The sequence below is a fragment of the Miniopterus natalensis genome, chromosome 4 (assembly GCF_054644295.1).
Source record: "Miniopterus natalensis isolate mMinNat1 chromosome 4, mMinNat1.hap1, whole genome shotgun sequence".
NCBI lineage: Eukaryota > Metazoa > Chordata > Mammalia > Chiroptera > Miniopteridae > Miniopterus > Miniopterus natalensis.
This window is the reverse complement of record NC_142084.1, coordinates 43479629-43507277: the sequence shown is the minus strand read 5'-3', so window position 1 is coordinate 43507277 and position 27649 is coordinate 43479629. Positions and strand designations below refer to the sequence as shown.

At 38.4% G+C, this 27649-nt stretch overlaps 1 protein-coding gene across 1 annotated transcript in view; it reads right to left on the bottom strand.

Moving 5' to 3' along the window:
* FHIP1A (FHF complex subunit HOOK interacting protein 1A) overlaps positions 1-27649 on the bottom strand; it is a 190921-nt gene that overhangs the window by 116875 nt on the left and 46397 nt on the right. The window contains exon 2 of the mRNA XM_016211211.2: positions 21023-21141. The gene's annotated coding sequence lies outside the window, so the exon portion shown is untranslated. The remainder of the gene's footprint in view (positions 1-21022; positions 21142-27649) is intronic.

Here is a 27649-nt window from a genome sequence, read left to right as displayed (position 1 = left end):
CATTGTTGACAAATGGTATTAATAAACGACTAGGGGAAAAGCACATAGTAAGAGATTATACTGGGGAGGCAAAAGATAGTGCTAAAGGGGGAACCCAGAGATACATGGGCCTGGTCCACTAGCATCTCACCCCTGAGGACAGGGACCATCTCTGCTTTGCTCACATTGGACTACCAAACCTAAAGATCACCTAGCTGAATGCTTATTAAATATTTGTTGAAAGAATACATAAATATAGCCTCTACCTTTAAGGACTTATGATTTTAAAAAAACAAAAACAACTGAGAATAAACAAGAGAATATGTTGCCCTTTCCTTCCAAGATCCCTAATAAATGTGGCATCAATTTCACTTAAAGAGAGCCCTCCTTGGGATAATAGAGGAAAGAATGTAAACCTCACACAATAACCATTTTATACAATAAATGATCAAATCCCACCACGTTAGCAAGTAAACAAATCTGTCACTTGGCTCATTCTCTATGCTGATGCATTGGCTAAGAATGAGCCTTTTAATAAAAAAGAATAATTCACTCCACAATGTAAGCCCAGGAACTCTCTGAAATATATATTAATTTGCTTCAAAATGCCACCTCCTCTTAAGTTGATTTTTCCCCTCCAACTGCCTCAGCCACAGGCAATTATGTCACACGCACCAGTTCCATGAGGTCCAAATGACAAACAGTCCCCTTAAACCAAACGTATTACCATAGCAACAAAGGGACCACATTTGCCGTTCTCTACCTGCCATGGCCCAATCAATTATTTAGCATGCCTACACTGCAGTGACACCGTATAAATGATCATGTTCATTAGCAGCAAGAGTCAGCTCAGAGAAAACCACAAACACCAGACAGCTAAATTGATCACAAACCAAACACATACACACCTTGATGGTGATGCTAAAGATCACAGTGCAAAGGGAAGGAGGGAGAACAGTATGTTCTTAATTTTAAGCTTTCACTTTAGAATTATAGAGCAACCAGATCTCCCAGCTCTTATTTTTTAAAAAGAAAAACACATAAATTGACTTTATAGATATAGCACACGTTATCAAAAGTTGCTAAAATACCGATGATTAGATGAGAAGATTAGAGAGCCAAAGGATGAAATTCATCTTAAACTTGTTTTGTGGTTTTGGTTATGGGTTTTGTTCCGTCCCGTTTTCTTCCTTATTTCTCATTAGGAGAACAGGCAGGGGCTGGCAAATTGGATTCTGAAGGGAATGTACAGCAGCCGGCTGTGACCACCTTCTCATTCAACCCAGTTAAATTTCTACCAACTTCCAAGGGGAGATCCCCGAACAGAGAACGACAGCCATATGGTTCCAAGAGAAAGGAGAGAGATTCTTTCAAGAAGAAACAGAGATTGAGTTCAGAAAGTCTGCAGTTCACTCTGGGACACACCTCAAAATCTTAAGGCCATTACAACTAAACCCAACAATTCTCTCTTAAACCACCGGGCGCTATATCCTGTGTCCACAATGGCCTAGTACCAGGATCAGCACTGAAGGCTGCAGTCAGCACTGGGGCTGGAAGGGAGGGTTAGCGGTTTTCGACTCACTTTGTTGTGCTCTTTCTTGTCACCCCTCAGAAAGAGAAGGAGAGGATAGCTCTCTCAAAGACTCTAATTTATTTATAATAGGCCATAGTCTGACAATGAAAGCGTCACACAGACAAGAGTTTATATTTGGTTAAAAATAACTAACATGGCCCAGGAAGGAAATCTCTATGGACAAATTAAAAGGCATATGTAAAAGTCTAGAGAACCCATTCTTACAGAGTTCCTATAATACACTTCTAGATACAGCCCTCTGTTTCTGCTTTGCTAAAACCCAGCCTGCCACAAGCTTCAGCTATCAAATTTTGATTACAGAAGGCAGAGATGACTTAATAATTTATGAAAACTGTAGTTTTCCAGTACAGTAGTCTTTCCATCACAAGTATTAATTTTTATTATTGTAAACACCAGAAAACCTCTTAAAATATTATGATGCACAATTATTTCATCGTCCATATGGGGGGAAAAATTGCAAACTTAAAAAAATGTTTCATGTTCACCCAAAATAACTGTTTTCCCCTTAAAATCTACGTTCCCTGAGAAAAGCATCACAAATAGTTAAAATTATGTCTAGGGTGGTCCCTACACCACAAATTCCTCCTGCAAATGGATAAATTATCAAGTAAAGAAGCTAAGCATTTACAAACACTTCATACAGTGGTAGAATTTATGCCCCCACATAAAATAAAAATATGTCTTGGATATCATTTACACAACTGTCTTGCTGATTACCATATAAAAAAGCTTAAGACAGATAACCTCTCACATCCGACAGGACATAGGACATGAGTTATGGCCGCTGTTGTTTCCATCATTGAGTGAATGCCTTTAGACAATTGGTCAGATATCTGCCCCTCATTTCCCATCACCTGACATGCATGCACATACATATTTACAATATATCATGGGACTCATGGAAAACAACAAGCCCTACAAAAATTCTCTTGAAGTTTTTAGTCTTTATACATCTCTACTCTAATAACACTGGTTGACAATATAGTAAGAGCAATCCATAAATGACATTTATTTTTTTGTGTGTGATTTTAATCTTTACTGTTGAAAGTATTACAAATGTCTCCTTTTTTCCCCCAATGATGCCCTCCCACCCTATACCCCTCCCCCCAGGCCTTCACCCTACTATTGTCTGTGCCCTTGGGTTATGCATATATGCATATAAATTCTTATATTAATCTCTCCCTACCCACCCCCGCCTTCCCTCTGAGATTCATCAGTCTGTTCCATGCTTCTATGTCTCTGGATCTATTTTGTTCATCAGTTTATTTTGTTCATTAAATTCCACATATAAGTAAGATCATGTGACACTTGTCTTTCTCTGACTGGCTTATTCAGCTTAGCATAATACTCTCCAGGTCCCACCATGCTGTCTCAAAGGGTAAGAGATCCTTTGTTTTTACAGCTGTATAGTATCTCATTGTATAAATGTTCAAGAAGATGCTTGATATGATTTCAATCTTCCTGAACTTATAGAGACTTGTTTTGTGTCCTAGCATGTGGTCTATCTTTGAGAATGTCCCATGTGCACTTGAGGAGAAAGCCTATTCTGTAGCTTTGGAGTGAAATGTTCTGTAAATGTCAATTAAATCCATCTGATCTAGTGTGTCATTTAGTCACTGTTTCCTTGTTGATTTTTTTGTCTGGAAGATCTATTCAATAAAGTCAGTGGGGTGTTAAAGTCCCCTACTATGACTGTATTGCTGTCAATCTCTATTTTAAAGCCCTCCAGAAGTTTCTTTTTGTTATTGTTTCTTCCAGCCTGTGAATCTTTTGTTCTGAGGTGGGCCTCTTGTAGACAGCATATATTTGGTTCTTGTTTTCTTATCCATTCAGCTACCCTATGTATTTTGACTGGGACATTTAATCCATTTATATTTAAGGTTATTATTAATAGGTACTTATCTTTTGCTATGTTATTTCTTTATGCCTGTTTCTCATTCTATTTCAACTTCTTATTATAGCAGTCCCTTTAACAGTTCTTGCAATGCTGGTTTGGTCATGATAAACTCCTTTAGCCTTTTTTTGTCTGGAATGCTCTTTATTTCACCATCTATTTTGACTGATAGCCTTGCTGGATACAGTATTCTTGTTTTCAGATCCTTGTTTTGCATTACCTTGAATACTTCATGCCATTCCCTCCTGGCTTGTAGTTCTGATGAGAAATCAGCTGACAGCCTAATGGGAGCTCCTTTGTAGGTAACAGCTTGCTTTTCTCTTGCTGCTTTTAAGATGCTCTCTTTGTCTTGAATTTGGGGCATTTTAATTATGATGTGTCTGGGCGTGGGCCTCTTTGGGTTCCTCTTGCTTGGGACTCTCTGTGCCTCCTGAACTTGTGTGACTTTTCCTTCACTGGGTTTAGGGAAGTTTTCTGCCATTATTTCTTCAAACAGGTTCTCTAACCCTTGCTTACTTTCTACCTCTTCTGGCACTCATATGATGCAAATATTGTTATGTTTCATGTTGTCCCACAGTCCCCTTAAACTGTCTGTTTTTTAATTGTCTTTTCTTTTTGGTTCTCTAATTATTTTTTTCTACCCTGTCTTCTGATTTGCTGATCCAATCCTCAGCTTCCCCTAATCTGCTGTTCATTCCTTCCAATGTTTCATTTATTTCTACTATGTCATTCTTAATTTCCTTCATAGTTAATATATCTTTTTTCATGCTGTTGAGCATCTTTATGATCAGTATTCTGAACTCCATATCTGATAGGTTGCTTATCTCCATTTCATTTAGCTCTTCTGGAGAATTCTTTTGTTCTTTCATTTGGGGCTTGTTTTTTGTCTCCTCATTTTGGCTGCCTGTTTGAGTTTGTTTCTATGTGTTTGGTAGATCTGCTAGAACTCCCAGTCTTTCAGATGGTCTCTGGTGCAGGCCAATGTCAGACACTGTTTGTGACTGGCCTTGAGTACCCTGTTTGAAGTTTTCCACACTCCACAGCTTCTGGCTTCCTCTGCTGGGATTAGGTGTGTTTGGACAGGACCAAGATGTGCACCAAGGTCTGCTTTTCCAGGCCCAGTCTCTAGGCAGTCTCCACTTTTTATCCTTGGTTATGAGGGTGCTCCCCAGCTAGTCTTCAGTTGCAGTTGATTATTCAGGGTTGTTTTTCTATATTTTAGTTGTAATTTCAGTTTCATCCTGGAAGAGTGTCAGTGTAGCTTCCACTCAATTCACCGCCATCTTGGATCTCCCATAAATGACATTTAGAAGCAAAGTGAATTTTCTTATCTCAGCTAATATGGACATGATAGCTGCTGGTCACAGTCCTCACTTTACCTTCTTGCCAATTGTGGTCATTCTCATTCATCACAGAACTAATAATTAGCATATACTATGGAAAACTAAATAATAATGTTACATTTTAACACATTTGCCTTGAATTTTACTTATGGATTACTTCTACCACTTACAATTAAGTGAAGATTAAATAACAGAAGTAATATGCATAATGGTATTGTTTTTAATAGCAAAAATTATAAACTTCAAAATGTCCAACAACAGCAAAGTGACTCATATGATTGTGGATATTTGTACAATATACAATTATTTAAAATGGTACAAGACAAGAGTAATCAAAGTAGATCAAAGGAACAGAATAGAGAGCCCCAGAAGTACAGCCTCACATATATAGTCATAAGTTTCCACAAATGCACCAAAGCAACCCAGTAGGTAAAGAACAATGTTTTCAACAAATGGCTCTGGAATAACCAGATATCAACACAGAAAAATATTAACCTTGACTCCTGCTTCACACAAACGGATTTGCGATATAACAGATATCTTGTAAACATAAAAGCTAAAACCATAAAGTTTTTGAGGGAAATCTAGATTATCATCATCAGTTGGAGGTAGGCAACTGTTTCTCAGATAGGTAACAGAAAGCAATAATATAGGAAAAATAATAAATATAATTGTCAAAATTTAGAAATTTTCAAAGATACAGTTAAGAACATGAAGAGTCAAATCACAGACTAGGAGTAGAGATTCACAAAACATATATCTGACAAAGGAATGGTACCCAGATATATAAAGAACTCTAACAACACAAGAGAGAAATTCAAAGTGTGTGTGTGTGTTTGGGGTGGGGGAGATCTCTTTAAATGCATTTATATGTATCTACACAAAACATAAGGAGTAACTATGCCAAGTACAGTATTTAAAAAACAAAACAAAACATGGAGTAAACAAAGAAGGAGCCCTGCAGTGCAGTCTACCTCAGTACTAGCCTTTGGTTAGCCACCTTTATTCTTTGCCCCAACAACTATTTACTCGTTTGTCAGCCAAGAATGACAACAGAAGTAAATTTCATACAAGAATAAGTTCACAAATGGTGCTCAGTCTCCAAGGGCAGATGTCACACCTGCTAATGTGTTTTGTACCATCCCTGGCTCAGTGCCCAATGAAGGTAAAGAGCCTGATAAATGCTTCCAGTGTTGCCAATGGCTGAAAGAGTTTGCTTCCCATCTCATCTACTCTCCCTCAAGTAACATTTATTAAATATTCATTTGTACAAGGGTAGCCCCAGAGTAGGGACTATTAGTTTTCCTCCCAAAGAATGTCTAACTGCCCACAGGGAGGAATTTCATCTAAATCTAAAAGGATGGAAAACTGTTGTTTTAAGGGCTTCCTGGATTTATCTTGGGGTAGAAGTTCATAGTGAAGGGTAGTTTTTAGGGAAGGCAGTCTGGGGAGAGGGAACTAAACTTGCCTGGTAAGGCCTGCCCGACTGCTCGCCTTCCTACACTACCTCCTCTAGTCTTCACCGTGAAATGGCCCCTTCAGTTTTCATTCTGATCAGAGGAGTTAGGTCTGTTCCCATTCCTGCAATACAGCCTTTCTATGGGCTCTGGGAGACAGCTGTAGGGAACAAAAATGGATTTCCCTCTTTTCCTACTCTCCCCTTGCCTCTTCCAAAACCTGTTCAATTCTTCCCTCTCAAAGAACCAAATAGCTTGAAGAAACAGTTCTTGGCCATGGCAGTTTCTTGGTGATTTGAGGCTTCAAGACAGTAGGTAAGAGCTGCTGTCGGGACATATCTCCCTCATACCAAAGTCATTGGTCCTTTCTCAGCCTCTTGTGCTTTTTTCCTAATGATCATATTTTTTTTGCCAAAAATTGGGATATGTGGTCTGACCAGAATATTTGAAGTTTGGACAGTCCTGGAAGCCTGGACTCTATGTTGTACCAGAACCCTGCCCATCTGCTGCACGTTCTCAGCGTAGGTCTTCAACTTCTGGTGCCCGTATTCCCCCGCCTCCCTGGCTTGATGGAAGGAAAGCTTGAAAGGGCACAGAGCCCTTATACCTCATTTCTTCTGATAAAAGGATCCCTGAGCCAGCCTGTGGGTGGGGAGGCAGCAGGACCCTCATTGCTGAGGTACTGAAATGCAGTTCAGATCCTGGGTGTTTCTTCTCTCTCCTATTTGTTATATCGTTTTAGGCCTGGCGTTCTGGCTGTTGTCATTCCTCTCAGCCAGAGTTTTGTGCTGGGCTTTGTTTTCTCCTTCCGAATCATTCAGACTGAAGTGTCTTGGGAAAGAGACTAATTTAGTACTATTCCTGCTTCTAGGATCAGCAACATTTACCTTCACTGTTTAAATAATATATAACACAATCTCTCCGGTAAGCACCCTTTCCAGCTCTTGATCACCTCTATCCCTGTAAATATCCCCATCTCTCTCTGAGTCAAAACTGTGGTTCTCAAAGAGTTTAAATTCCTGGTGGGGGGAGGAGAGAGCAATAGGGACTTTTCTATAGGTCATTATAACTTTGAAAATAAGTAATAAAAAGATCATAGATGTCCCATGTTCATTTAACAGTCCAAAAAAGCATTTCCTACAAAATATGACATGGATCTAGGACCATCTGCCACACCATTTAACAACATATAATAATATGAGGATAAAAATATATTGATAGCTCCTTGATTATCAAATACTAATTAGTGTATACATTGACTGGAAGGAAGTAATAAATGGAGAATTTGGGTTAAACACAATATATAACATGCTTAGCTTTTAAAAAAACTTCCTATTTTCTAGTTTCTATCTCACTCCTTATTGTCTTTCTTTTTAAAATTAGACATAGCTCTCAGAGCATATATATAGTGGTACAAGTCCCTGAATTAAGCAGGGCTACTTTAGGTGGGGTATCTCAGTTAGAAACAAGTACTTCTTGTTGAAGATTACGGAAGTCTCATTTTTGCCTTAAACCTTAATGGAATGGAATGTTTGATTTCCCTTTTGTAGAGGAGGGGAGACTTGTTGTCTGTTTCAGGTAACAAAGTTGGTTTGTGAATAAACTTAGGAAATTATTACCACAGTTCTAAATCTCTTCCCATATTACATAACTGGTTTCACATTTTTGTTTTGAAATATAGCACTCTATTAACGTATGTTTGTTTCTTTGTTTTTATTTAGTGGAAATACTTCCCTGGCAAAGGTCACAGAAAATTCAGTAGAGCGTCTCAGTCACAGCAAATATTTTACTGACCATTCTGTCCAAAAAAATCACCATCTCTACATACTTTCCACCCAAGTCAGTTCCTTAAACCTATTTCCTATAACCCATTTGAACTCTACCCCCAAAGTATAGAACACAAAGTATAGAACTCTACCCCCTCGAGCAAGAACATAACTTATTAATGCAAATGTGCGAGAACCTCAGACCTGACCTTCACCTTTCTCAGAAAACCATGTGGCAAACACCTGTACATAAGTCTGATCAAGTCTTGGCAGACTATCAATTTCTTGGGTATAGCATAATATTTCCTACTTTATTAAGCTTTTCCAAGATGACTACTAATTCTATCGATATCTAAGTGAATGAAATTGGTTTGCAGGTGGTCCAGAGAGCAGAAGGTCTTTTTTAACTGTTTTACATTTTTAGAAACCCCAAATTATCCCGTATTAGCTAGCCATTAAGTACATATAAGATTTTTGTTTGTGGCCACTCAAATTACTATTAATGGCCTTGAACAACATACAATTTTATTGTCAGTCCACAGCACACTAGGAGAGCTAAAAACCCTCTACTATGTGCACACCAGGCAGTGCTGAAGTGCAAGGAGAAACAGATTATCTGAGTAGAATATATCATCAAACCAATAATTACTAACTTTCCAAAACAGAGACACCAAGCCCTGATGGGTTCACTGACGGATTCTACCAAACATTTAAAAAGGAAATTATATAAATTCTCTACAATCTCTTCCAAAAGCTAGAAGCAGAGAAAATATAGCCTAACTTATTCTATAGGCCAGTATTACCCCTTAGTATTTTTTTAAATGCTTTTATTAATTTTTTATTTATTTATTTTTTTAAGTTTCTTTTTTTTCTTTTTTTAAAATATATCTTTATTGATTTCAGAGAGAGGAAAAGAGAGGGAGAGAGACAGAGAGAAACATCAATGATGAGAAAGTCATTGTTTGAGCCCGCAACCCGGGCATGGGCCCTGACCAGGAATCAAACCCCGATCTCCTGGATCCTAGGTTGACGCTCAACCGCTGAGCCACGCCTGGCCGGGGAGCTTTTATTAATTTTTTAGAGAGAGGAAGAGAGAAACATCAATGTGAGAGTGTAACATCAATCAGTTGCCTCCTGCATGCCCCCTACTGGGGATCAAGCCCATAACCCAGGCATGTGCCCTGACCGGGAATCAAACTGGCAACCCTTCAGTGCACAGGATGACGCCCAACCACGTGAGCCACACTGGCCAAGGCTTACCCTCTTATATTAAAACCAGACAAAGACATTTCTCATGAACACAGATGCAAAAATCCTCAACAAAATATTAGCAAATCAAGTCCAGCGATGTATAAAAAAGCATGTGGTACAGAAGGATGGGCTCGGAACAAGGTTAGGCTCGGAAGGCCTAGGTCTGAGATCCAGTCTGCTACATACTATTCAATGGCCTTGGGCAAGGCACTGAACTTTACTTTATCGTAATTGACACCTGCCTACCTACCATACAGTATTAAAGAAATCAAATGAGAAAAAGTGTGCAAAAGCCCATCAAATTATACTGTTACTCCAGATTAGGAAGCACTGATGTCATCCAGAGCAACAATGGTACCCTGAGTGCTTAGAGTCAAGAGTAGAAGGTACCAAAATCAAAGCCATTGCTTTAACCTTGCACTGGCATCCAATCCACACTGGTATTCACAGCAACACACTACAGTGCCAAGCCTAAGCAGCCACCTCAAGGATGCACAGGCACCTGGGCCTGACACAAACTCCCAGGGAAATGACTTAAGGATTCAGGTCCTGCAGACAGTGGCATGACGCCGCATCTCTCGGCACTACCTAAGTGCTTGACAACACTGCCATCCTATGCTTTTGCAGAAGCTGTTTCTACATGAGTGTCCTGGCAGACTGCTTTCCTGGAATTTAGTCATAGCCAACAATTTGTTGGGAAAAGGGAGGAAGTAGATACAAAAAAATTCATTACCTAGGGGGTATGTCACAGTTAATGGTAATTAATAAAATTTTTTTCCCTTCATGTAGAAAACCAGTCACATAAATAAACCATATCAGGGATCAATGAAGCATTTGTTTCATCCGGTAAAAAAAAAAAAAATTAACTGGCAGAATGCTGCACAGATTTTCTGGTGTGTTTCAAGAAAACCATTTTCGAAGAAAGGCACTGTATTTTTATTTTTTTTAAAAAGAAATTCAAAACCTCTTTTCTAAATTTTTTTCTCCACCATAATTACATTCTTTTATATGTGTAGACACACATATTAACACAGGTGCACTTGATTATAAACATACACTTAAAAAATTTAGTCTAGTGCCATAAAATACAAAGATAAGGCTTTAGGAATTGCTTTTGGTATTTTAGGAAAGCAAATTTCATTTGGAAATGCTCTGTACCTCTAAATAACATAGCTATACTTGTAAAAAAAAAATGCCTAATCTTCTCAACCCGCGTCTACTGAACAAAACAACATTTATGTCCCCTCCATAAATGGCCAATTTATTCTGTCAACTGACCTAAATTTGGGTGTTTGTATTACCTTTATTGCTGCTGGTATCACCAAAATTCAAATTCCATGCATTTTGCTACCCTCTCCCAAACTTAAAACCCGTAGGGAGCTTCACTTCTATAATCTTCAACAAATCATTATTTGCACACCGAGACCATTTGAATGAGTGCCATTCAAGCCGACATCCCTGACAGATGCCCAGGCTAAAGTACTTTTCAGTGCCTCAGCAACATCTGCCACCTAAAAATACCCTAAACGTAAAGGTATGTATATACTAGTGTGTCTATGGTAAGTAACCTATTTGAAAGACATAACCTAACACTGCCAACTATTTCATTTATCTTAATCTTATTTAAGATATCTCAAAGAATTATGCTTATACTTTTCTTTCTTGAAATGTCTGAACATATTTCCTTCTATTCCCTAAAAATACATTTGGATAGATTACCTCATGAACTCTAAGGCCATAATAAATACTAACTACTAATAGCTAAGGCTTCAATAGTAGTTACAATGTGGCCTACACTGTTTCAAGTGCTTTACATATAAACTAATATAGTCCTTACAACAGCCCTATAGGTAAGTATGCTATTATTTTCCATTTCACAGATGAGGAAACTAAGGCAGAGAGAGGTTAAGTAACTTGCCCCAGGTAACATGGGCAGAGTTGTCTCCAAAGTCAGTATTCTTATCTTTTTTTACTTTATTTTTCAATTACAATTTACCATTCAGTATTATTTTGTATTGGTTTCAGGTGTAGAGCATAATGATTAGACAATCATACACTTTACAAAATAATCCTCCCAATGTTTCCAGTACAAAGTCAGTATTCTCCTGTCTAGATTGTAAAGTATTTCTTAGACTAGATTAGCATATTTAATTTTTTATGGAAGGATTTTATCTGAAGAGAATGGCTGATCTTGATCCAATCCAGGAAAGAAAAATATTTTCTATGTCTACTAACTTAATAACAAGTAGTAAATTAATGGGTTCTACCTAGTTACTTAACTGATAGTTGCTTTCTTTTTCTTTCATTGAGTTGCTAATACATTAAAAAGGTCCTTTGGGGGCGTAGAAAAATAAAGTGACCACAAAGTCCACTATGCTACTAATTAAAAATCCCTATATATTTCCCTCTTTTCTCTGCCCAAATTTTATCAATTATAAGTAATTAAAACAGTCTCTAATAACAGCCTGATAGTGGCCATAAAGTCTCTGTGCAAAGATTTCACCTGACAATAGTCAAAGACATATAAACAGTAGCAGGGTCTACTCTCTGACTTCCAATCATCAAAATGAAAGCTTTCCGGGGGAAGAGGGGGAGTCAAAATCTTTGTTGAAAATGGAGGGGAATACAGAAATAAGTTCTCACTGGCATGCGTAAGGACTTTGTGACCATTTTGGAACCATTCCTACTTTATCAGAACCCTGTGAGAAGTAATATGGTCAAAGAAAATGAGGATGTCAAAGAAAATCAGAGCTGTGGAACCATCTGAACCATCAGCTGGAGTGGTTCAGTTTACCAGGCTGAACATGTACTGGGCAGGTCTGGCTTCATGTGAAAAAGTGAGACGTTCAGACCAGTAGGTAAGCCACAGGGCCCAGAGGTTTCTGTCAGAGAAGGAAGCTTTAGTTAGTAGCAAAGCCACATGGATAGAACAACAGGTGCCAGGGCCCAAGTTCTAAGGAAGCAAGTGGACAAAAAAAAGGGGGGGGTGAGGGGTCCAGGACTCAGGTACATAAGGAGAGTAAAGTTACGGTTTTGAACTTTTTCCTTTGTCTTTAGCTTTCTCTTGCCTGTCACTCCCCAATGAAGCTCTCCAACCTCCCTAACTTTTACCCCGAAATACAGAAATGCATTTTCAAACCCTTTGTGCACTTTTCAACCACACCTCTAAATGAGAACCAGGAAAGAGACAGTAATCAATTCTATTTATTGCTTAATAACTTTCTAAATTTGTTTTAACAAGTTCACACATTCGCCTTTTAGCATTTTACTTTGGACTGAAGATTGCAATGTTTCATCTTCCAATTCCGATGAAGATCCCAACAGGTCAAAAAATATGGGGAAAGGAAGCTGATGATGAAATCTCCGTAGAGTCAACCTTATTTCATTCTTAAGGAAACTCAGGGAATAGAGCCAGGGCCAAACATGGCATGGCAGCCCCTGTCCAGACTGCCCCCCTCTGCCCTGGAAATATTGGGGTAAGGAATCTTTACAACTGGCGGCTTCCAAGTCCTCAAGGTAGCTGTTCCCTCATGCATGTTCCTGCTGGCCTCTTCCCTATAAAACAGTGGAACCCCAGAGGGGGAAGGGGCTGCTACAGAGTGATTTGAAGAGGTGGTTCCTGAATTCAGACTTTTTCCAGACTTTACTTTAAGCCAGGGTTGCTCAACATCTATACTATTGATTAAAGAAAAAATATTCCGACACTTGTTAAACCGGTAAGGAAGATTTCATTCGGGACTATTGCACGAGGTGTCAACACTATTGCAATAGGAGAGAGATCAGGCTCAACTCTGAATACAGCAAAGACGGACAGGAATTTACACCAACAAGCAGAAGAGGGGGTCAGTAGGTGGAAAATTAGTACGACAAGACAGCAAGGGTAGGGAGATTCTTACTAAACTGATCTAACACGATTCTTGCTAAACACAGGCCAGGGTGATCAGATATGAAGGCTGGGGGGTAAAGAATTTGATCTGATATCAGAGTTTATCAGATATGAAGAGTGAGGGGATTTTCACTAAAATGACTCAACGGAATTCTTGCTAAAACTAGGCGAGGCAAGCCAAACACAGGATGGGGGCCAAGGCTGAGGCCTACTCAAGAAGGCGGCTCAGAAGAGCCCAACTGAAGTCTGGGCAAGGAGAGTCTTGGTCAGCATTTTGGACCAGTTAATTCTTTGTCTTGAGGGGCCATTCTGGGCACTGTAAGATGTTCATCTGCATCTCTGGCTTCTACCCCTTGATAGCCATCAGCATCCCTACCCCCACCTACCCTACCCTGTGACAGTCAAAAATGTCTTGAGACAGTGCCACATGTCCCCTGGGGGCAAAATTTCCTCTGGTTAAAAACCACAGCTTTAGACCAAGGGTTGGCAAACTTTTTCTGTAAAATCAGAAAGTAAATATTTTAGGCTTTTCAGGATACATTTATACTCTCTACACATTTTCTTCTTTGTTCACCACCACCCCCAACCATTTAGAAACGTATAAACTATTCCTATCTGGTGGAGCATTAAAAAAACAGGCAGGAGGCCATTGTTTGCCAAACTCTACTTCAGACTAAATACCACTTTTCAAATAAATACAGATGGTATACAGATAATTCTGTTTAACAAAATATACATGTACTTAAAACTATGATTAGCGTCTTAATAACTTCTATCAATATTATTTTCTCCATTGAGGGAAACAGAATTAGAGGCGGAATCTAGTAGCAGTCCACAGTATGTTTTTACATTAGGAAAGTGTGCTCCTTCTCAATAGCCTGGGGAAAACTGCTCAAAACGTTCCCACAAATCTGACCTCTCCCCTAAATATAAACCAAACCGTATTCCCATTCCTAGGTTCCAAAATCCCCAACTATATACTATATATTACTGATATAAGGGTTTGTTTTTGTTGTTTTTTAACTGACACTATTTTTGGTTTATATTTAACATGTTTTTCATACTCTCCTTATCTGACATTTTGGAATGCATCTCTAAAATGTACCTATTCCTGGCTACAGAGCCTGTGAATATGAAGTAGGTCACTGGGTCACCTTATCTTGACTGAGAGTCAGTTACATGAACCTATATACTCCATGATCCTCTCAGCTTTTGCTTCTAGAAAAAACTATATACTCATATATTAACAGGATTGCCCTGGAAATGGCAGCTTGCTAAAAATGACCCTAGGACTACAGGAAGGTTATACCACAGTCCCGCTACTGAAAAGGAGAATTTAAGTTGTTAGGTGCTTTTGTTTTTAATAGCTACAACAAATGGCACTAAGAAAAAAAAATTACTGGTCTAAATGCTAGGAAAATGCAGGAAATGCAAACAAATGCAGGAAAACATGTCAAATATGAAAATTACAAACCCTACAAGATATAGCTGACATGTGCTTATTCTTCTTTGACTAAAACATCAACATATTTCTGCTGTGATACCAAGACCCTAAATAGCAAAGAAGCAGCTGATCATCAAAACAGGATATTCTTTATTATCAACTGAATTTATTTTTAAATCATAAAAACAAAAATCATTGCAAAATATATACATACAAAAATATAAAGATAGCAAAAAATCACTCAAAGCATCACCAAAAGAAATCAACTATTTTTAAAGCTTTAATATCTTTCTTTCTACTCTTTTCTATACTTTCTAGTAATTTCATAAATTTTACAAAATCAGAAGCATAATATATGTGTTTGTATACAACTCTGGCAAAAGATTTGGCAGTAGATATCAACAAATACTGGATCTATAGCTTTAATCTCTTCTGTTTATTCTCCTATAAATCTATCATAAAAACTCAGAAATCCAAACAAAAGTTATGTACAAATGTACTAAGTCATTCATCGAAGACTATTCCTAATAGTAAAAGGTTGGAAAAGACTAAGTGTTCAATAATAAGAGACGGAATAAATCTGTGGAACATCCATATAGTGGAATGAAAGACAACTAATATAATTGGATGTTTTTTGAAGTATTTAATGACGGGATTAAATCTTGATTCCTGCTCCTTCCATTTAATACTATGCCCTGAGCCTTTTTCCAAGTTATTAAATTCTCCAAAAAAATCCAATTTGTAGAATTTAGATTTTAGATTTACAGGAGGTTGAACAGAAGGAGATTAAAGATAAAGATTCATTTTTTTCTTGATGTTATTATCAAATCTTTTGCCAAATGTTCTAGCAATTTACACTCCCACCAGCAGATTCTGGGGACATCTCAATGAGACTTTAAAGAAGTTATCCTCAGCCGGCTGGGCGTGGCTCAGTAGCTGAGCGTTGACTAGGATCCAGGCGATCAGGGTTCGACTGCCAGTCGGGGCACATGCCCGAGTTGCGGGATCGATCCCCAGTCGGGGGCATGCAGAAGGCAGCCGATCAATGACTCTCATCATTGATGTTTCTATCTCTCTCTCTTCCTCTCCTTTCCTCTCTCTGAAATCAATAAAGATATTTTTTTTTAAAAAGTTATCCTCTTAAATCAACAAGTGAAAATACCCCAAAACAATTATAATAAAGATTCATAATAGTAATCATTTAGATTGTTTAGATGCCTGTAATTAAACCTCCTAAAATACTTTTTTAAATGATAATTTTATGTAAAGTGACTAGAAACAATAGAAGATAAGATTCCTTTCACATCTATTTTATCTATTTTAAAAAGTGCTGACATACTGATCTGCAAATTATTTACTAAAACTGTTTATAATCACTTAAGGAGAAATCATTCTAAGCTATTTAGAAACTTCTAGTCACCAATCAATATCTATTCTCTCCTTCCTTATTAACAGAACTCCAATTTTGTACCAAGCAGCAGAGAGTTAAGGCAAAAAACTATCTCCTACTCTCCTTTGCAGCCAGAAGTGATACTGTGATATCATCTGATCCATGAGTATGAGGGAAAATCCTTGGACAGCCTTCCAGGAAAGCCCCTAAAAGGGGTGAAGAGGGGGACAGAAGGCAGGCAGCTGACAAAGCTCCCTTTTGCTTTTGACTGTTCCCTTCTTTCCTAGGATGAGGGCCTGCAGGTGCCTAGCCTTCTGGCAGCCATGCTGACATGAGAACAGGGGGCAAGGATCACACCCAGGTGAGTAGAGAAGAAAGACAGTGTGTCCCTGATAATCAAGGGACCACTCTACTAAGCCTGGATAGCTTAGTTCCAGGCTTATTTTATGAGAAAGAAAAATAATCCCCTAAATTGTTTAAGCCATTGATCCTGGTAGTTACTTATGGGTGAGCCTAACCCTAACTGATATATCCCCTGCAAGAGTTACTGTACAAAGGTAAGAAGCATGGCAGAAATCAATAAGCTCATTTAAATACTCATTTAATCTTCCATACAATCAATATCTACTTAACACCTGTGCTGAGTGATAGAAACACAAAATAAGATGCAATTTATAGTCTAAAAGAAGCAACTGAACAGACAATTAAAAGCAGTTTGATGAGTCATACAGTAGGAAAAGAATGGTATGCTATGACAACATACAGGAAAAAAGCACTTAACCCAAACTTTGGAACGTAAATAGGATCAGAAAAATCTTCCCAGTTGTTATCAAATTTAAGTTGAGACTTGAAAATGGTAGTGTTAGGCAGGCAAATGGGGCAGTGAGAGAAAAGTATTCCAGGGAAAGGAAAGAGCATTTGCAAAGGCCCAGAGGAAGAAGAGAGGACATGATGTACGGCAGGGAGTGCAAGTAGTTCACTATGGGTGGAGCACAGGACTGGAGGAGGGAAAAGAGTCCTCTTCTTGTCAGTCCCTCTCTGGGTAAGACTAGATTTTTTTTTTTAGTACAATAAATAGAAATTTAGGACCAAAAGAGGCAAAAGATAACATTTCTCTTTTATTTCCTAACTGTCAAAATGTGAGGTCCTGCCCAGGTATTACCTGCACTCTTCCAGCTGTCAGACTCGCGGTGAGATTCTTCAAATGTCTGAACCGCCCTACTCCTCAGAATTGGAGGGGTTTGCTCAGCAGCGGGGTGGCCAGGAGAAGCTTTGTCCAGCACTGGACGACTAAGGAGCAGCAGCCAGTGAGACGAGGGAAACTCACACAAAAATAGTTCTCGTAAGACTGAACCATAAAAATTAAAGAAACGAACAAAAATATCAATGACAGTGAGATGAGGGAAAATCACCATGCATAGGGAAGAAGCTTAGAGATTGAAAAAAATAGGGGAGCCCGGCCGGGCATGGCTCAGCAGTTGAGCGTCGACCTAGGATCCAGGCAATGGGGATTCGATTCCCGGTCAGGGCACATGCCCGGGTTTGCAGGCTCCATCCCCAGTCGGGGGCGTGCAGGAGGCAGCCGATCAATGGCTCTCTCATCATTGATGTTTCTCCCTCTCTCTCTACCTCTCCTTCCCTCTCTCTGAAATCAATAAAGATGTATTTTTTAAAAAAGAAAAGGGCAGGGGAGAAAAGATCTCCATAAAAAGTAGTACTTCTTTAGAACCAGTGTTTAAAGTTTATTAATAATTTGTATAAATTATCTAGGAAAATCACATAATGAAATCTCTAAATTTACAAGCATCAGAAAGGTCTTTTAGTGAGCAAACGAATGGCCTTACCAATGATGATAAGCCTCATGAAAATCTCAGATAGTAAAGTGGGTAGGCAAGGAAGAACCATATTTTTCAAGGAAATAAATCCGAGCATAATGGCTTCAGTGAAAAATAATCCAAAGAGTATTTTTCAGATAAAGTTCTGGACCAAGCTTTCAGCTACTCAAAAAGAAAGAAAGAACTCAAAAAAAAAAGACATTTTAAATCACATCATTTTGAGGCTTGAAGGAAACTCAAGACACACCCATTGGTCCAGATCATAGCTAGAACTACTTGGGGGAGCTTGCTGAAAAGCAGATAACTGGATCATCCAAGACCTACTGAATCAGAATCTTGGGGCATGAGGTTAGGACAAATTTACTGCTTTCTGAAATTTTTGAAACAAGCTCACCGGATAATTCATGTGCACACCAACATTTGAGAACACCTAATCTATCTGATCAGGAGACTAAGGGCTAGAGAAAATGAATGGCTTGGACAATAGTACGTAGCTAAGTAGAGTGTCCAGAGCATTTCTCAACCTTTAACATGCATCAGAATCACTTAGAGGGCTTGTTGAATACAAATTTCTGAGTTCTAGCCTCAGAGCTCTTATCCAAGAATTTACATTTCTAACAAGTTTCCCAGGAAAGGCTGCTGCTGCTCATCTGGGGACCACAGTTTGACAATCTCTGGTCTCTCCTAAAGTCATCAGACACTTTTCTCTGAGAGCACCAATTCAGTGCAGCCCTACGCCCTTAAAGACCAAGAAAGGCAAAGTATTCTAAGAGTGATGTTGAAAATAAAGTAGAAAACATGACCAAACATAAATTATATACATTTATACTAAGCCATTCTGGTTGACTGGAAGATACATACAGAATTAGAGAAGGCCCAAACTGAGCTAGAATAAAATTATAAGGGTGATGAAACACGTGAAGAGACAACAATGACTGAATAAATAAAAAGACTGAGTTCACAGAAAATGGTAGAGATAGATCATAATTTTAAAATCTATAAAATTACGAAAACACATAAGCAGAATGAACAAATTTTAGAATGATAGCATTACATAGCTGGTTTGATTACTGGACTCTAAGAAGTCATTTTTAGGTATCTTTTGTATTATTTACACAGAAAATCTAGTCCCAGACCAATCTGGAGACTAAATTTTTACTCAAAACCACTTCTGGAAATGGTTTCCCACTGGTGCCACACAAAGCCGGGGAAACCACAGAAAAACATTCCTCACTCCCCACACCAATTCTGCATGACTCAGGCATTTTGGTATTACATTAGAACACACAGCATTCTAATGCTGCTTCACTGCTACTCTTTTCTCATGCAGACAGCTCTTAACCCTGAAATACTGTATTCAAATAATTCTCTCAACAGCTCAAAATACCTGTAATTGCCTCTGTCTACCTGCTATTTGTCTCACTGTTCTGAGAACACATCCAAAATCCATAGCAGGTGAATTCCACTGGCAGCGTCTCCACAGGGCTATCATACACGTTTTACAACAAATTGTCTTCAACCCTTTCAGGCCCATTTTTTACTTGTGGTCCTTGCTGTGCTACCTTTAGTATCCACTATCATTTCCTTGGAAGAAAGATACACACGTAAGTGTTATATCCTTTCACTATCCATGTTTCTCCCACACCCACCCAAGACTCTCCCCCTACATCTAAGTATCTTTGTCCAGGCTTTCCTCTCGGTGACACGTTTGCTTTTGTGTTCTCCCAACCCCACCCTCATCACCCTCCTGTCCTCCCCAAAATAACCACACTTCTAAGGGCACAATGCTTGGTTTTTGACCTTTTCAAAATCAGTGTAAGTATCATTCTGTCAACATACATAACTGCTTTTAGAGCCAAGAGGCAAAAACAGTCTCCAAGTAACTTTCGCTACACAGACAGATGAGTGGTTCAAGCTGGCTATAGATTTTCCTGGGATTTATTACTGGCTATTCCTTTTCATGAGAATGTTGATTCTGTTATGGCCTTGAAACTAAAGCTCCCTAAAACATTAGAGGATCTCTCATTGGCTGGAGTTAACTGGGAAAAGTCCTGTAACGGGAGACACACACACACACCCCCCCCCCCCCGCTAACTGAAGACCAACACTCAGAGTTTGCAATAATTAAATCCCACATATACGAAGTCATTGCCCGCTAATAACTAACACAAACTTAAACAAAGGCTCTATGCCTACCTACAATTATAAAATCTTAGTTTAAAGTGAGCTTCAAATCCATGTAATGCCCTTTAGTTTCTGAAATATCTTCTTAATTAGAAACAGGGGACACTATAAGAATTCCTACATAGACACAACATAGCCATTTATGACTCTGATTTCCTTATCCTAAACTGTCTTTAAAAGTATAAACTTCTCTTAAACAAATCATGCTGGGAAAACTGGATTATCTATATGCAAAGGAATAAAGTTGGATCCTTCCATTACACCATATACAAAAATTAACTCAAAATGGATCAAAGACCTAAACATAAGAGGTAAAACTATAAAACTCTTAGAGGAAAAAATAGAAGAAAAGCCACAAAACACTGCACTTGGCAATGATTTCTTGGATATGACACCGAAAACACAGGCAACAAAAGTGCCTGATTAATACAGGAACCCTTTCTATAATACTGACAGATTGATTGATTTTAATAAGAAAGAATACCAACATGTACATAGTTAAATAAATAATATATGCTTCTCTGTAAGGTATGAAACCTAATCACTTGTTTTAATATCATTGTTTGAAACTTAGAGTCACCTCTTCTTAGAACTAACTTTCAATACGTCATATGAGCCTGCTAAACATATACACAAATTACAAAATGAAAAACTGCTTTCATTACATTATTGTTCCTTCTGCTTTCTTATTAAAATTAGAGCTCCCCGGGTTCTTCACCCTAGTTCTAAACAACTTCATACTACTTCCCAAATACATGCTCACAGGGTTGAGATTTGCCACCACTGAAAATAGGATGCTTTAAAGAATGGTACCAGATGATCAAGATGTAGAAAAAATGTTTAATGCTTTGAGCAGAGGATAGAAAATCGCCTCTTAAAAAGACTGTTTTGAACAAGATAGTGTTCACCTGGATATGTAAGTTCAACTAGGCTTTTTTAAAGTATATTACTGAACATTACTGTACACATATCAATAGTAAGAAGAAAAGAAGACATTACCTGTGACCGCTCTTCAATCGCCTCCTGCTGGGTGTTTTTGCTCACTTCACTATTGGAGGGGCAGGAAAAAATTACCCAACACTTGGCGCGGCTAGAAACACCAGGAAGACTTCCAAAATCTATAGAAATGAATTAAAAAAGTTCCACGATCGTAAATAAGCTATAAAAAGCAAATCCAAGCTTTCTTAGTTTTTTTTTTCCCTCCTCTCATTTCCCACCATTTGTTGTGCAATGAGTGGGCTCTTCTTCAATGGCATTTACTTTATCATTTTAAAAATAAGCAAAAAGTAAATCTTTATTTAGAAATCTGAATACCAGCCAAAAAATGAGAGACTCCTGTTGGATAATAGAAAGTAAAGAGGATTCCTCTGTCCTCTAAGAGATGTTAAGCAATTATAAGCTTCTTTTACAAGAGGGGAAAAAAGTGAAACTAAATAAATCCATATCCATGCATCAGTAGCATCATATTAGATAATGACAACAAAATATAAAAAAGCAAAGAGTAGATCATAAATAACTTTCATAAACAGCTTTTTAAGAAATATGCAATACTCCCAAAATATTCCTAGGTACTGGCGCTGTCCATTTTAACAATCTGGTTATTATTTAACAGGAAAGGAGTGAAAGGGGAGACCAGATAATATAGGAATGCCATTTATACAGCTTTCCCAAAAAGCTGTATCTAACACTTTCCAAGTCTATTCCCACTGATTGATGGGGGAAGGGACTGGACAAAGGCAGTTTAGACACATGCCCAGTAAAGGTTGGAGTGACGGGTGGGAAGGTGCTTGCCCACCACCAATCACACCAGAAAACGAGTCAGCAGCCAAGATGGGCGTGGCCACTGCAAGTGCACGAAATCTAAATATATAAACTTCCAAACAAAGGAAGCTGTCTCTCCTCTCTTGGCTCTAGGCCACTGGGCCCTGGCTCTCCTGTGGTCTGGGGATGCACTCCCTACCCTGCACCCACATGGCTCATGGCCATGTGGGACTCCACACATGGACTAATGGACTTTAATTAGCTTGGATGCTGAACCACACCTGGCTGCAAGATGGCACAGAAACTCTGGACACTGGCTCTCTTTCTGTCTTTGCTGAACTCCCAGCTGCCCGTTTCAGGACTGGCTTGGAAGAAATAGGGCACTGGAAACTGAGGAATGTAACTCCATGCCAATAAAATCTTCCACATCCCACCCTCCAGTGGGGGCTTCTGAGAATGCTTGTTTCAGCGGCACCCCAAGAATCTCCACCTCGCTCCCACGAGTGACCGGGAGTTTAATTCTCCAGTAACAGTATTTTTGACTTACCAAGACACTGATAATTCAAAGGTTAGTTGTTTTTTATGCCATCCCATCAGCAGTTTACTTTGGTTTTAGATACACATCTCATATCATCAGGATAAGTCATAAGTTTCACAACACAAATACATGGCTTACTCCCTATTTGTACAAGCAGGAAAATATGAGTTTGAAGAAGATTGGGAAATTATCCTACCTGAGAGAAAAACAGAGAACACCTAGGCAGCATAACAAAAACACTAACCACAAACACCTAGAGATACAAAAGGCAAAAGCTAATGCAAATACCAAACAAAGCTAAAAGAAGCCATTATTTAACGTCAAAATAGGCAGAAGCTAGAGAAATTTTCCAAGAAAGAAGATTTAAGAGCAAACAATAAATACTGCACTTAAATTTAAAGTATGGAAACCAGAAACCATTTATTTAACCAATAACTGGGGGGGGGGGGGGAGCAGTTGAGTAAATTTACTTAGCCACAGTTTTGTCGGTCATGAAAAAATGTTATGTTAATAATAAAATGTGGAAATGCCAACTATCATACAGAAAAGAAAAAGACAGGGTACAATACTGTACACATAATCATAACTACACAAAAGCAAGAAACAAGATGCAACTTGTTCTGATGCAGTTATAATATTTGGTAAAATATTTCCCCCCCCTTTTTTTTTAATCCTCACCTGAGGATACTTTTTCCATTGCTTTTCAGAGAGAGCTTGAAGGGAGAGAGAAAGACATATCAATCAAGCCTGCATCTGAGGTACATGCCCTTGACTGGAATTGAGCCAAATCATCTAGGGGTATTTCCCTCTCTTTAGGTGAGTTAAGGTGAGCAATTTAAGTCAGATTCTAGTACAACAAAAAAGCCTTTTCAAAATCTCTGTTTAAGGATCTCCCAAGCCCCCAAAAATGAGCCATTCATTAATACAATCATTTTTCTGCAACAGTCCAATGTATTAAAAGACAGCTCCTTAAAAAGTTACTATAAGAGGTTTTGAGTACGTGTTTTTTTACCTACACATGCCTTAAAGGCTTGGAATGCAATACCTTTTCTTATAACAAATGTTTCACAAAGGAAAAAAATGGTGTGGGGGAACCTCAAAGTGACCTAAATCTTCAAAATTAGGCACAGCAGCGTTAGTGACCAGGCACAAGAAGAGAGGATGGGGTATGAACTGCGTGGTTAACATGTGTGGTTCCAGGTGGGTACCAGAGTTACTGGGGGATCACTTGGTAAACTGTATGTCTAACCATTATGCTATACACCTGAAACTAATATGAAATAATACTCACTGTCAACTGTAATTGAAAAAATAAAAATAAAGTAAAAAATAACATTTCACATGCAAATAAACAAAATTCATATTGACATTTCTGTGGTACCTTCAAATCTACCTTCCTCATTCTAATCAATTAATCATTTATTAAGCACCTGGGGCCTTGCAGTAACATTCATTTCAAATCTCGAGGCATTTAATCGCAAGAGGTTTTATAAGGAACAGAATTCTCCTTCCTCCACAATCCCACGTGGACAGTTTTATCATGATGTACTGGAGTGACACTGGCTCTTCTACTGCCTCTTAAGAATTACAGATTGCTCCCAGATGCTTTCGGGCGATTTCAAGCTTTTCCTCATTCTGTGACTCTTGAATTATGAAAGGGCATCTCTAATTCATGAGAAATACTTCTCCCACCTAAGTGTTCATTATCATCTATCCTCCCCTGACACGCTACATTTTTAAGCATCCCCACACGTATGCTTTCACTCAGGTAACAGGCATCGTTGTGGATCACTCAGGGCTTTACTGGGAACCCCTCCTATATTTTACCATCACGATTCCGCCAGCAGCAACTTCAAAGGAAGCTGAGTCCTCTGAGAGTAATGCACAGAATGACATCGAAAGCAAGGTTAAACGGAACTCAAGTAAATGAAAAGGACTCTCTAAAAATTAACTAGGTCTTGATAATTCACTTGGTTCTCTTCTCTTTTAAAAACAAAATATGTCTCCTGTTAAAAAGGGAGGAAGTTGGTAGTTAATGATTCAGTCACACTCAAATCTGTCCCCAGGCAAGTGCTTTCCTTCTAACAAAACATTCTACCTCCACTTAATCAAACTGTATCCATGCTAACAATCCTTCCATGTAATAGCTATGTCACATCCCTAATTTCAACAAAGGAACAAAACTGAAGCTCATTTCCAGATGGCATAAATTCAAGTGAATTCAGACCTCTATTGTGCTGAGTTCAGAAATCAGCTAATAGGGAGTGCACAAAAGACACAGCAAAGCCAACAAATTAACACTGGGGAGGGGAGGGAGGTTGATGATAATTAATATTCACATCATGGATTTCTCCCTATATCAGTAAAACAAATGCAGGAGGTGTGGATTTATCCATAGCACTGTATTAATTGACCTGTGTTATAATCAAGTGCTTTCCTACGGGGATATTAACAAATCAATCAACGAAGACAAAAGTCTCAACTCAACCAGTTTTCAAATACCTGGAGTTGACTATGAGCTAATTATTGAATAATTTCATTATCCAAAAGAGCTTAACTGAGACACAAGGTTATAGTCATATGTGGGAACTTACAGAGTAGAACAAAATATTCAACATAGGGCCACAATCATCCCTGATTTGATTACGTATATTAATAGTAACTCTGCCTATTAAAATGGATGAACCTAAATCCAATCCCTAAATTTTACAAATGACAAAACTGAAGCAGAGGAAAGCTGAGTGACCTGTTCAAAATTAAGTAGCTGGTAAATGGTGAACACAAAGGTAGAATCCTACCTTCCAACCCACTGCAATGCTCTTCTCTACAATAAGTTCAGAATTTCTCAACTAGCTCCCCATTCCTCCCCCGAACAACAAAACTTTTAAAAGCTTTGGGAAAAGTTGAATCAAATGAACCTTCAATCTTTCAATCTTCAATTTCCATTCAATCCATCCCTGAGATTTTTACATTCATCATATAGAATTCTCTTTTTTACCAAGAAACCCAGTGTAACTTAGATGACTTTGGGAGGGTCTCAACTGCAAAACAAATTCGTGAGTTGCAGCATATCACAGAGGAGTAAAAGGAGAGAGAGACTACAGGCATCTGAAAAATAAACCCAAGAACACTGATTTATGTGAATGAATAATGAACGTGTACAAAACCAAAAGTCAAGTACTAAAGTGATGTTTCCCAACATGACAACTATTTGTGAGATGTTTCTTAAAGAAAAAAAAAAGTAGTAGCCATTGTTTAAGGTTCTATATTCAAATAAATTTGGAAAATGTTGTATTTTAAAAATCCCTCTTGAATATTCACAAAGTACCTAATGTGGATTAGGCTCTAAGAAGGCCTGTAGGAAAGAACGCTGATTTGTTTAATCCAATGCTTCCCAGTCATATTTGACAGCTTTGGCTGGCAGAGCTTGTACAGGCATCCTCCAGGAATCATTTCCTACTATATTTTGAGATGCATTTAAAATCAGTAATTGATATTAGATTTTATCAGATGCCTTTTCTATAAAAATTATATTTTTTATATTTAATACTTATATTTAATAAGATGAATGTCATTAATAAATTTTATATTACTGAATTCTTCTTTCATTCCTAAAAAAATCCTCACTTGTGATGGTGTAGTATTCTTTTAATGTGTGCAAAGTACACATGAGAAGTGATATCTCACTCAATTTTCTAAGCAACCCTACAGGTGGGTACTATCAGGGCAGCTCTGGCTCTCTCTCACATCCTCCAGCTCCCCTGTCCTCAGCTCCCCTCCTCACTGCTCCTCACACACACCTAGCTTGCTCTCACTTCAGGGACTGTGCAGTGCCTGCCAGACTTGCTGTTCCCTGAGATCCTCTATCCCCAAGTATCCTCATATATCATTCCCCTCTCCATTTATGTCTCTGTTTACATATCACCTCAAAGAGAGGCCTTCCCTGCCTACCCCACATAAAACAGAAACTGCCTCCCAATCTTGTCACTCTACCCCTGACCCTGTTTTATTTTTGTTTGTAGCAACTGTCACTATCTAGCATATATTAAATTTGCACTAATTTACATTGCATTGCCCACAGCAGGATGTAAGCACCATGAGGGCAGAGATTTTGTCTGCTTGGCTCATTGCTCACTTCCCAGCACCAAGAATAGGCCTGGCTCTTAGAAATTACTTAATATTTGTTCAATGAATGAATGAATGAATGGCCATTTTATATACAACAAAACTGAAGCATAAAACAATTACATAACTAAGATCACACAGCGGCAGAGCTGAAACTGAAACTCAAGTTTAACTTTCAGTTCTCTACCCTTAAACATTAAAACAAATGACATGATTTTAGGTCATGGAAAATGCTCAAATGACCTTATGAATACAAGTTAGTGATTCCAGTAAAAGTCAGAAGAAAACTGTGCAGATGATCCCTGTACAAGGTAAGTAAGAGAATCAGAAGATGGCCTCCAAAGAATCCCTTGCAAATTATGGGCATTATATTAAGGCAGCTCTGCTCTCTCAACACCCATGAGCCTCACAGCAAGCATCATGAAGCTCTGACCTTTATCCATTGTGTCCTTCAATATCCAGAAGATAAAACTGGATGCTTCTGGGCTGAATGTCCATTAAACATGTGTTTACTCCCAGCACTAGCAGACATACTACTGGAGGTGCACTCCCTGGAAGATGAGCCGTGTAACGGCCAGTACGCCAAGCACCTGGCTTTGAAATCTGATTTACTTTTTCTGAGTTTCTTTTTTGGCTTCAAAAGGCAATTTACAGTTAGATATTCGTCATGTTCTTCCCCTGTTCTATCATTGGGGTACTTTCTTAAACCAACTTTAGGCTAAAAGCAAAATTTCACAAATCTCCATTTCTGATATTAAACAGCATCTTTAATTTTTTTTCCAGAATCCAATCAAACCCTGCATTTTAGGACTGTGCAGCTGATCCAGCGCTGCAATGTGCCACATTTAATTCCATCAACGTAAAGCATAGTGAGCAAAGGCTGAGCTCGTGAGGCATGACTGTTCTGAACCTGTGAATCTAAAAAGCAAGGCTTGTTTACGTGACTTCTAAATAGTAAATAAAATTATTTTCCAACATTTCACTATCCAATTACAGTCATTTTTCCACCAGCACACATTTGAGGAATGCCACAAAAGCCCTTTTCTAACAGTTCGTTCTATTGTTGCTCATAACCTTCTAAATATTTCTCTAGTTGGCTTCTATTCAAAGCTAAATGGGAGGCAGTGAAATTTATGGAAAATGTATTCAACTAATTAAAATACATCAACCGAAAGGAAAAAAAGAGTTTAGAGCAATATTAT